Raw genomic sequence first — 13,381 nt, forward strand, 5'->3', positions numbered from 1 at the left:
CGCACTTCTCAGGTCTGTACGGTGTTGGCGGAGAATCCATACTGAATTTCGGACTTACCCAGCGATTTAAGACCGTATAACTTTCCTGCAGCCATACATCGGTCCTAGTGAAAATCCCTGCTGAAGTTGCCGCGATTAGAACCCGGAACACTCCATTTGACAGGCAGGTATCTAGATCATAGCACCAGTGCGGTCCTGTAGACATTATAGAGTTAAAAATTCTGTTTACCGGACGAGTTATCCCAGAGCTTTCTATAGAGTTAGTCCATTTGTACAGGCCGGATGCCTTTCCTTTTCTTTTTTGCTATTTGCTTTACGTCGCACCGAGACACATAGGTCTTATGACGACGTGATGCCTTTCCTGACGCCTACCCTATCTGCAGAGAAGTAATCAGTATTGAGGGTTACTGTGGGTCCGCCTCTGTGGTGTAGTGGTTAGTGTGATTAGCTGCCACCCCCGGAGGCCCGCGTTCGATTTCCGGCTCTGACACGAAATTTGAAAAGTGGTACGAGGGCTGGAACGGGGTCCACTCAGCCTCGGGAGGTCAACTGAGTAGAGGTGGGTTCGATTCCCATCTCAGCCATCCTGGGAGTGGTTTCCGTTGTCTCCCACATCTCCTTCAGGCAAATGCCGGGATGGTACCTAACTTAAGGTCACGGCCGCTTCCTTCCCTCTTCATTGTCTATCCCTTCCAATCTTCCCATCCCCCCGCAAGGCCGCTGTTCAGCATAGCGGGTGTGGCCACCTGGGCGAGGTACTGGTCATCCTCCCCAGTTGTATCTCCCGACCCAGAGTTTTAAGTTCCAGGACACTGCCCTTGAGGCGGTAGAGGTGGGATATCTCGCTGAGTTCGAGGGAAAAACGGACCCTGAAGGATAAACTGGTAAAGAAGGAGAAAAAGAAGAGGGTTCCTGTATAGTTTGTAGAGTGAAATGTTCTATATAAGTCAAGATATGTATTAAGAAGACCCCAATATTTACCTGGCGTAAAAATGATAAACCACCAACAAAAACATCTTCAGGGCTGCTGGATGTAAGCTCACAGCTACGCGACACGAACCACGAGGCCAACTATCGAGAGTTTTATGGTAATATGTGTAACAACAAACAACATGGATTTATCCTGAAAGTGGTTCTGTAACATGTTAGTAGAAACAGGTCTCTCACCTTTATACACTCTTAACTGTACACGGACTCTGCTGGAATTCGACTCCGGAAATTGGTGTAGAGAGAGCGATGGTCTGACTACCGGATGACTACCGTCTTGGTAAAGATGTAAGGTACTCCTTGTGAGGCCCTAGGTTAGACGGAAAGCTCTGCCATCGTCTGAGGGTCTCATGAAGACTATTCAGGAGCTACCTGGGCAAGGAGAGACACAGTCTCTTGTCTGAGATAATGTCGGTGGTAAGATTCATTGCACTGAACTTATGACCTGCGGAAGGCCACTCCCGCTCAAGAGATCTTGGCTGATGTAGCTCATAGCACCAAAAGTGTTTCGTAAAATTTTTGATTTAGGTATCCTGAGATCTCTTCCAGCGTGAAGAGCACATTTCATAGTGGTGACATACAGTGTACAGTAGTATTTACGGTGCCCTAAATCTGGCATGTGTTAAAGCAATTTCGTTCTTCTTCTTCTTAATCTGTTTACCCTCCAGGGTTGGCATTTCCCTCGGACTCAGCAAGGGATCCCACCTCTACCGCCACAAGGGCAGTGTCCTGGAGCGTGAGACATTGGGTCGGGGGATACAACTGGGGAGGAGGACCAGTGCCTCTCCCAGGCGGCCTCACCTCCTATGCTGAACAGCGGCCTTGTGGGGGATGGGAAGATTGGAAGGCATAGACAAGGAAGAGGGAAGGAAGCAGCCGTGGCCTTAAGTTGGGCAGCATCCCGGCATTTGCCTGGAGGAGAAGTGGGAAACCACGGAAAGCCACTTCTAGGATAGCTGAGGTGGTAATCGAACCCACCTCTACTCAGTTGATCTTCCGAGGCTGAGTGGACCCCGTTCCAGCTCTTGTACCACTTTTCAAATTTCGTGGCAGAGCCGGGAATCGAACCCGGGCCTCCGGGGTGGCAGCTAATCACACTAACCGGATGTGATAGCTTACGCCACGTAATTACTACCGTTACAGCGTTCAATAAAATCATAAATCTGGATCATAAGACTGTAACACATCAGTAACTTTACGAAGCGAGAATTTTCGCTCTCCTCGTGAATACAGAGCTGTAAAAACCAGACGTCCCAACAGGACGTAGCTGCGCGGAATTATGCGTGACAGACGTACGTGGATAAGCTGCAGGGTGCAATGAGGGTTCGAACCCTTATTGAGTGATATCTTTTTTAATTTTAGTTTCGTACTCTTCTATGCATCCTTTACGAAGACTTGACTTTTCTGAAGTCTCAGATATTCTTCTTCTTCTCTTTCATATGTTTACCCTCCAGGGTCGTTTTTTCCCTCGGACTCAGCGAGGGATCCCACCTCTACCGCCGCAAGGGCTGTGTCCTGGAGCTTCAGAATCTGGGTCGGGCGATACAACTGGGGAGGATGACCAGTACGTCGCCCAGGCGGCCTCACCTGCTATGCTGAACAGCCCTGCGCATATTCCGCTGGTTAGGGCCTGAAGGTACTGTAATCTCTGCTGTCATTCGGCATTACTTCCACAGAGGAATACGTTGGCATGCTCCTTATTTATGAGGAAAGTCGGGCTGAGTGGCTCAGACGGTTGAGGCGCTGGCCTTCTGAGCCCAACTTGGCAGGTTCGATCCTGGCGCAGTACGGTGGTATCTGAAGGTGCTCAAATACGTCAGTCCCGTGTCGATAGATTTACTGGCACGTAAACGAACTTCTGAGGGACTAAATTCCGGCACCTCGGCGTCTCCCAAAACCGCAAAAGTAGTTAGTGGGACGTAAAGAAAATAGCATTATTATTATTTATGAGGAAACAAGTCAAAACGCGCGTGAGGCACTACGTCTGTACCAGGAACGGTATCCCGACAGGTGACACCCCGGCTGCTACGACATTCCGCCGTGTTGAAAGACGCCTAAGGACAACAGGCGTGATTTACAACCAGCCACCAGTCCGCGATAGGCCCGTTACATCTGGTGAAACAAAAGAGGCCGTTCTGGAGGCAGCTCGTAATAATCAACACATCAGTACAAGGGTGGTTGCACGACAGGTGAACATCAGCCAGCCGTCTGTCTGGCGAATACTGCACGAACATAAATTTCACCCATACCATCTTGAACAACACCAAGAGTTCCATTGGCGGGATTTCGAAGCTCGAATGGAGTTCCGTCGGTCACTATTTGGCAGGCTGGACAATGATGCAGCATTCGTGTCGCATATCTTGTTCTAGAACGAATCGCGCTTCCACAATAATGGGCACATCAATCGCCACAACATGCACTATTAGAGTCCGGACAATCCTCACTGGTTGCGACAGGCTGCCCATCAAGTACGATGGGGAGTGAATGTTTGGTGTGGAATCTTGGGTGATCACCTGACTGGACCTTATTTCTTTGCTGGGCACTGAACGGGCCCATGCTTCCTGCACTTTCTGCGTCAGGAACTTCCACTGCTTCTGGAGGATGTGCCCCTGCACGATCGTTTGACGATGTGGTTGCAACAGGATCGAGGTCCACCACATTCGACTTTGCCCGTTCGAAACCGTCTGAACGGGGAACTGCCAGGGAAATGGATAGAATGAGGAGGCCCTGTTTCTTGGCCCGCCAGATCACCGGATTTAACGCCGTTAGACTTCTTCTTGTGGGGAAATTTGAAGAACGTCATTTACACTAAAGCGCGGGAAACCCCCGAAAAGCTCCGGCAACTCATTACGGACGCTTGTCGAGCAATTGCACCTCGAATACTTCAGCGCGCAAGTTGATCTATTGGACACCGGGCCCGAATGAGCATAAAGCAAAACGGTCATCACATCGAGCATTTGCTGCGATGAAACATTGTAAGGGTAGTTGTGTTCCTGTTACTTCCGGTCTGCATGTGTGCGGCCTGCTAACTAATCGGCCCTTCTTAGGGGCACAAACACATTCATTCACACACAATCTGCATGAAAGTGGGTATTGCGCGTGGTATGTATTAAAGTATTTCAAAAGATTTGTGACCTTCGCTCCGGATTCGAACCTCCAGCTGACATGGAAGCTCCCTACGACACGCCATTACCACCTACACTACGGTTCTTATAGCAAGTATTAGGTTTACTGCAGTCACAATATCAATTTAGTGTTACGCCGGCGTGTCAGGTTCATATGATCTAGAAGGCACACGCATGTCTTCCAGTGTTTAATACGAGTACAACATTACGGCATCCTATCATGGTGAGGCGGTAAATACCAAGATATCCGGTTGTGTTTTCTGAGCATACCGACAGGGCAGATGTTTTAAGGGTTGCATAAAACTACATTGGAAAGGGCGGCTGAATCATGCTGTATATTTGTATATTTTTGTAACAAAGCTGTATCAAGCTAGTCTGTAGATTGATATCACAAACACAACAATAACTGTAAACAACAACGAAATCGTCAACGGACATACCATATGTGAAAGCACATCCAGGCTCGTTGCGAAAAGCAACAGGTAATTGCATCACTCCTCGACTCCCCGATCAAAATGTTGGTTTCAAAAATGTTATTTACATATATACTTATTTCTTCTTTATTTCTTAATCCGTTTACTTTCCAGGGTTGATGTTTCTGTCGGACTCAGCCAGGGATCCCTGCCTTCAAGGGCAGTGTCCTGTAGCGTAAGACATTGGGTACCGGGCGAGTTGGCCGTGCGCGTAGAGGCGCGCGGCTGTGAGCTTGCATCCGGGAGATAGTAGGTTCGAATCCCACTATCGGCAGCCCTGAAGATGGTTTTCCGTGGTTTCCCATTTTCACACCAGGCAAATGCTGGGGCTGTACCTTAATTAAGGCCACGGCTGCTTCCTTCCAACTCCTAGGCCTTTCCTATCCCATCGTCGCCATAAGACCTATCTGTGTCGGTGCGACGTAAAGCCCGTAGCAAAAAAAAAGACATTGGGTCGGGGGATACAACTGGGGAGAATGACCAGTACCTCTCCCAGGCAGCCTCACTTGCTGCCTGGGGGGGGGTTGGAAAGACTGGAAGGGATAGACAAGGAAGGGGAAAAGAAGCGGCTGTGGCTTTACGTTAGGTACCATCCCGGCATTTGCCTGGAGGAGAAGTGGGAAACCACGGAAAACCACTTCCACGATGGCTGAGATGGGAATCGAACCCACCTCTACTCTTTTGACCTCCTGAGGCTGAGTGGACCCCGTTCCAGTCCTCGTACCACTTTTCAAATTTCGTGGCAGAGCCGGGAATCGAACCCGGGCCTCCGGGGGTGGCAGCTAATCACACTAACAACTACATCACAGAGGCGGGCTATTCATTTATTTATTTAATTATTTCTGTATGTCTCTGTAACAGGACTGCTCCACAGTTGAATTAGGCATTGCATAGTACGTTATTAGCTTCGTACCAGACCGGCCACGGTTCCAGTCCGGTTTTTGAAATGAAAAGTCACATTCCTATGCTTAGAATTCTACTTTGAAACTACTTTCTACTTTAAAGTCATCCTCCCCAGTTGTCTCACGCTCCAGGACACAGCCCTTGAGGCGGTAGAGGGGGGATCCCTCGCTGAGTCCGAGGGAAGAACCAACCCTGGAGGGTAAACAGATTAAGAAAGAAAGAAATATTTCTCGAGGGTGAAGCCGAACTTGACAGATAAGAAGCGTTGGGAAAAGAAATCATACTTCATAAATTCGTCACCAGTCCGACTCGTTGGCTGAACGGTCAGCGTACTGGCCTTCAGTTCAGAGGGTCCCGGGTTCGATTCTTGGCCGGGTCGGGGATTTTAACCTTAATTGGTTAATTCCAATGGCACGGGGGCTGGGTATATGTGTTGTCTTCATCATCATTTCATCCTCCTACGGGCGTCAAATAGAAAGACCTGCACCTGGCGCGACCTGGGATATCCCGCAACTAAATGCCATACGACATTTCATTTTCAATTCGTCACCTGGTGTTTAATGATTTGGAAAATCATTAGGACTATTGGCTATCAGAGATTTCAATGTTCTGATGCCACTGCACGTTCCTTTCTCAGGAGATTACGGTGAGATCTGTCATTCATCACACTATTCTTTAGGTGGTATATTTGCATCGGACCAGGGTGATAATCGCAGACTCCATAGTCAACGCAAAGTTACTAGATCGGTTAGTCATTGGTCTTATGTCTTTACGATAGCGGGTTGCGTCCCACGTGATGTCGAGCCCTTTAAGGATAATCTGTGCTAGTCTTCTAGTACAGCGTGAGTTACACGGAAGTTGCCGTCCATCCTGCATGCTGCGTGTCGGTAAACGAGAGTGCGGTCACCGTCACACCTTTCCCATACGCCCGTTAAAGAAAACATCTACTTCGATGACTGGATAATCAGACTGAAAAACAGACAGAAAAACAATAAAATTGGCCCCATTACAGTAAGAGTTGAAGATACTCACCCTCAACCTATAGACACGTGTTTTAGCGTGTGATGATATTCCGGTTCAACCTCTGGTATTAAGCCTCACGAATCTTCAAAAATTCGGTCTGAATTGCATTTTTCAGTTCTTCTGTGGTAGGTGGGCTACTTCTTTCAAATTACCCCAAAAATAAAGTTTGCACGGCGTTAAATCGGGAGAGCGAGCTGGCCATAAACCTGCAGTAATTATTTTGTCCCCTATAACATTACGCAATGCATTAAGTGAATTACGAGCGTCATGTGCTGTGCCCCTGTCTTGCTGAAAAAACCCACAGTTCTAGCCCTTCAATCAAGCAACTCAATGCTGAAAATATCCTAGGGATATGAGCTACGAATTTTAGGTAAATAAAATGTAATAAAGTATGATAATATATTCTCTATTTATTCTTAAAAATAGCAATTCATCTCTAATCATCGTTATCCGGTCGATTAGAGTAGCAGTTTGCCTTTCTCTACCACTACAAGCGCTAATGTGAGTCAATGCGAAGTTTCACTTAAGCCCTTGTAACTACATTCGATGTGGACATTAAAAAAAATCAAAAACGCCTGAAGGTATTGAATTAAGGAACACGGTTACGTAGCGCATTCCTATCTACGAAATGTCACTGTAATATTTGTCCCAAACGGAACATAATAATTGCTTTTACACAAATAAAGTCTAAAATATGCGGTAAATTAAGAAATAGTACGACATATTTTACTTGCAGAGAATTATAAGGATACATACTTTACTACCTTACAACTATTTTTTCTGCTACGTTGCAGCGCTTCCGTATGTGTTTTGTTTGTCTAACACTTTCGTGTGTAATGTCTTTGCTCACTGAAGTTGTTTGCGTTAATTAGGTGTCGTTTTCTTCATGTTGCTTATTCGTTTTGTGCCCTAACTCATTCATTAAATAATATATTTATTGGTCCAGGGATCATGCTATTTTGCTGTTTGAACTGCCCACGCTAGTCATACGGACAAAGATTATGAGAATTCACAGACATAGCACTCCCATTCGTCGGTGCTAGCCCTGGACCTCAGGAAAGAAACAAAAGACGGCACGAGCAGCGGAATACAACATAAGTGAGTCCTGTCTACAGCTCGTAATACGTATACATATTTCTCTAGCTATTTCTCTAGTAACGACGGTATTTCTTAATTTACCGCAGATTTTTCACTTCATTTGTGTAAAAGGAATTATGTTCCATTTGGGTATTACAGTGACATTTCGTAGATAGGGATGCGCTACATAACCAAGGAACACATTACAGGAAGAATGATGTAAATAAATGAATTTGGCTAGGATTTGAATAAAAAAGAAAATAAGGAACGAAGCAAGCATTTTTAGGCTGTTTTCCTGAACTGCATTTAGGCCAAAAGAGATTTTCGAAATTTGTGTTTTAGTTTGATGAACTATCCACGACTCACAATTTGAAACCTTTCATGGCCCTTTAACCTTTCAACTTTCGCCCTATTTTAGGAAATTGCTTAATTTTACGTTTACCCCCTTCGGGTGGGGGACGCACATGCAGAATACACCCGCGGTATCCCCTGCCTGTCGTAAGAGGCGACTACAAGGGGCGACCAAGGGATGATTGTATTAGAACCATGAAACCACTCTTGATTCGTACCATCATGCGGGGAACACCATGGGTTGCCTGTACTTGCGAGTAGTACCACTAAATTGGTACGAAATAGGTTTGTGATTAGTTGCAATTAAAAGCCTGGTCTGGTGGATTCTAGTACCCGTGGATCGTACCCATGTGAGCAACACCGCGGGCCTGGGCGTAGCCTATGAGTTGTACCGCTGTATGACCGGCACCGTGGGTCTGCGTTGCCTGTGATTGGTACCCACTATGTGAGGAATACCACGGGAATACCGGCGCCCGTGACTAGTACACCTAGGTGAGGAACCTTACCGGTTTGCGTTGGCTATGAGTGGGACCATTGTGTGGGAAACACCATAGGTCTGCGTTCCCTGTACGTATTGCAATACTTGTGAGTAGTACCATCTTGTGTGGACCACCGTGAGTCTTCGCTACTTTTGATTAGTACCCCAACATGACAAATACCATGGTTCTACTTTACTCGCGACGTGTACCATTCTGTGGGGCCTTAGACGTGAATTTAGCACCCATTCAGATATCAAGCATCATTGTGCTTAATAAATGGTCCCTTGGTCAGTAATACTCTAATTAACTACCTTCTTTTTGAGTCTGATCCACTGTTTATTTTCTAGCGTTCATGTCCATCCATTCATTATTCATGACATTTATTTTATTTTAGTAGTGGATGAATTTGAATTTTTTGTTATTTCATTTTGTACCATTAGGGGCCGATGACCTCGATGTTAGGCCCCTTTAAACAACAAGCATCATCATCATCATCATCATCATCAATCTTACGTTTTTCGTAGTATGGGGATCCTTACTTTGTCTGCTAAGAAATGTTTTCACCATTAACATACTCGTACGAGTGACCTTTCCTGGTCAACCAGTTGAGGAAAGAACTCGGTCAGTATTAATTCTATGTATCGGTCACAATTAATAGTGTCATTAAAATAAATTTGGCCCACAATATTCTTCTAACACTAATAGCATCCCAAACTCCTATTATAAGGCCATGAAGTGGAGTTTCATCAATTATTCTTGTATTCCTACGTGACCATTACTGGTTACTTTTCGATTTTACGCGTCCATGCAAATAAAACTACGCCTAATCAGAAACAGCGGGTTGAGAGACTGAAGAAACCAATTACAATACTGTTTCTTGCTTAAACCTTAAACTTGGGCTTAAACTTCGCCCTTTTGTGGCGTCTTAAGGTTTAAATTTTAGTTTTAATGCTACCCTCCGTGCAGAAGAAGACGAATCCTCCCTTTGCTGAAGGTTTTACGGATTATTACTCAAGTCTTTCACAAATGTCCTGAATGTTTTTGCTAGTTAAGACAGTCGTTTTTTTAACTCGTCCTTTGTTCAGCGCTGAATGCATAGTTTTGAATTTACTCACAATTCTCTTAATTCCGTAACGCGTTGGGACTCGAAATCCGGAAAATTGTTCTCTTCCCACTCTCTCATCAGATCCGTCTTTTAAAAATCTACAGCATACGAATACAACACTTACTTGAGAAGTCTTGAAATGAACTAAACCGACCAATTACTACTGTATAAGAAGCAATCACGACGTACGCTGTTTCGTCCTCTTAGAAAATGTATGCAGAGCGCGCTCTTGTCCGCGTCTCGTCTGAGTGACCAGAATGCATCTGGTTTCCGGCAACTAGAGGACAGACTTGATCGAGTGACAACATGTCGTCTAGACACTCATTCACGGCCACATGGCTTCAATCGATAGCCATCCAGGCATTTCATTTTATTCTTTAAGGTGTAAATACTGTAGTTTTTGTGCATTTTATTAATCATGAATAATTGAAATAAAAAAGTTTTATCACGTATAATATTGGTGAATGACTCGGCCCTATGGTCTAATCACGTGCATAACCAAAGTAAAGTACTCTACCATAGTAATCATCGCTGTTTGGTATTACAACATGTGTGCTACAGTATTCAGTTCGTCATTCCAACATTTTTTGGTCCATTTCCGGGCACGATATTACACGGTAAAATTGAAACGCGTGTGAAAGCAACGTGCGACTCTTCAGTTTACAAGGTCACATTCCTTTTAATTACCTTTTTCTTGCATTATTTACATTTGAGTTAGCTAGTGCTTTACGGTGGAACGAAATAGCAAAGCTAATCAAGCAACGGGGTTATCTGAAGGTTAGAATCGCAAAAATCACAACTTTCGTCGAAAAGTACGACACTACTCAAAACCTAGCAGAAATTAGGTTCAGATATGATGCACTTATTGATTTAGATAGAAAATACGATTTAGTTCGATCGCAACTTTAGGTGGAAGATAGTAAACGAGATCATGGTGTAGATAGAGATGAAGTAGATGGCATTGTGCACAGTTACAACGCAAAAATGCAGGTATTATTGTCACCAGACCAACACGAATATGCCGGTAGTACCACAAGTAACACTTCACATTCGTCGCACGAAAATATCAACATCAAGTTACCTGCGATTAAACTACTCATGTTTAGTGGTAACTATGAAGATTGGATGTCGTTTGAAGAGAATTTCAGACTATTGGTGCATGAAAATTCCAGTCTAGCATCTATTCAGAAATTTCACTACTTACTAGGAGCAGTTCAGGGTTCAGCTAAAGCATTATTTCAGAACCTTCAAACTACTGAAACAAACTATACGGTAGCTTGGAACTTCTTATGTGATCGGTTTCAAAACAAGAGACTTATAGCGGTAAAGCATGTTAGAGACATCTTAAACATTGCAACATTGGAGAATGAAACCGCTGAAGATCGGCACATCCTCAAGCAACTTGTAAGCACTTAAAGCATTGAAATTATGTACTCCTCTTGAAGAAGTAATATTATCACAACATAATGTTGATCATCTTGATTATGAAACCAGAATAGACTGGGAACCAGAAGCAGACTCTAACAAAAATTCCTCCCTCAAACAATTAACATTGAACATCACCGCCAAGTCCTTGAAAGCATGCAAACTTTTGACAGCCAAGTCAAGGTGCGCGGTAGTAAAGAAAGCTCACACAAGAAAAAACTGTCGTCCTATACACATGTTTCATGCATTAATAATCAGTGCTCTTTTTGTAAACAAGGTCATGCACCGGGACTTTTTGCATGTGAAGCATTTCTCAAGTTAACAGCGTCAAATCACATTCAATATTCCCGTGACAACAAACTCGTTTAAATTGTCTTAAAGCAGCACATAAAACGTCAGGTTGTACATCCAGTCACTGTCGCAAATGCAACAAGGCCCACAACACATTATTACATATTGAAAATCACACGTCTAGTACAATAAGCGAAACAACTTCTAACAACAAGGTGGTATTTGCTAGCGATCACACAACTACCAAGAATGAACATCCATGTACTCGAAACAAATCATTTTTGTTATCCACAGTTATTTGCCAAAATCAAGGATCGCAGTGGTAAGCTTCGATGACTCTTGGATAGGGGGAGTCACACTCATCTCATCACTAAAGACATTGTCAACAGACTAAATTTAAAATGTAAAGAAGACACTACTTCTATTATAGGCATTAACAATTCTTCATCAACTCTGAAACACAGTGTGGATATTCACCTCCAGTCCACAGCATCAGATGTTAACACTAACATAAATTGTTTAGTGGTTCCTGCCATCACAGGGGAAATGCCTTCCATGGAGGTAGATTAAAAATCGTGGAACCTATCCAGTGACATTACACTAGCAGATCCTTAATTCTACAGTCCAGGCAAGGTAGATTTAATCATTGACGCAGAACTGTTTTTTTTAACATTTTAAAGACAGGTGGGAACACGCGTGCAGGTGATTACCCGGTATTGCAGGACTCTCATCTGGGTTGGATAATTTCTGGCAAATGCCCTCAGTCAAACAGCCATCCCTTATGCAACACAGTCACTTCTCTCTTTGTCAAAAATGATCAACTCGACACGCTACTTCGTAAATTTTGGGAAATAGAAGAACTGCACTCCAAACCAAAAACTCAGGAAGAACAACAGTGTTTACATCACTTCAAGGATAACACCACACGCACTCCTGAAGGAAGATTTGTTGTCAGGTTACCTCATAAAGAAACTCACTCACCCTTGGGCAATTCTAGTGACATGGCAACACAAAGATTTCACCAAGTGGTAGCAAAATTCACGAAGAATCCAATATTGCATGAACAGTATACGAACTTCATGTCCAAGCATGAACAATTATCTCACGTGAGGGAGGTAGGACTACATGAAACAGATGATTCTGAACATTAATACTTGCCACACCATGCAGTATTTAAACAAAGCACAACTACATCAGTTAGAGTAGTTTTTGACGCATCAGCCAGAACCGCTACTGGAGTGTCACTTAATGATACATTGTTAGTAGGGCCTAATATAAAACAAGACCTTTATTTCATTGTGTTGAGATTCAGGACACACAACACTGCATTTACTGGAGACATCACAAAAATGTACAGACAAGTTCGGGTTCATGAAAATAACATGTGGTTGCAAAGAATTCTTTGGAGGGAATCACCACAAACAGCTATCAAGACTTACGAACTATTGACTGTCACGTATGGCACAGCTTCAGCTCCATATTTGGCAACATAGTGCCTCAAACAATTGGCAGAAGATGAAACAACTTCATTTCCACTGGCACTAACGGTTTTACAAAGGGATTTTTATGTTCACGATATCCTGTGTGGTGCGCCTAACATCGCCGAAGCATTGCAATTGCAAAGTGAACTCATAGTCTTACTCAACGAAGGTGGTTTTCTCATCAGGAAATGGTGCTCAAAGCATCAAGCTATACTTGCTGCTGTTCCACCTGAAGACAGAGAAATTAACATGCCTTTCCAGTTCGATAATGATGACACCATACAAGCTATAGGATTATCATGGCATCCTACATCAGACAAATTCTTAGTAGTAAACAGAATCTAACACATTCCAGGGAATACTAACATTACTAAACGCACCACTATATCAACAGTAGCTTCAATTTTTGATCCATTCGGGCTCATCAACCCATTAGTAATAACCTACAAAATGTTTCTACATAAATTTTGATTACACAAACTTGATTGGGATCAAACATTACCTGAAGACTTAGCCGAAGAATGGAAGTTGCTTCAGAACCATTTGACACACATTGAAAACGTTCAGGTGGATAGACATGTTTTAGGAGCAGGTGTGTGTTATAACATTCAAGTGCATGGTTTCTCAGACGCCTCTCAAACAGCATATGGAACTTGCATCT

This window comes from Anabrus simplex, chromosome 2 (genome assembly GCF_040414725.1).
Source record: "Anabrus simplex isolate iqAnaSimp1 chromosome 2, ASM4041472v1, whole genome shotgun sequence".
NCBI classification, from domain to species: Eukaryota; Metazoa; Arthropoda; class Insecta; order Orthoptera; family Tettigoniidae; genus Anabrus; species Anabrus simplex.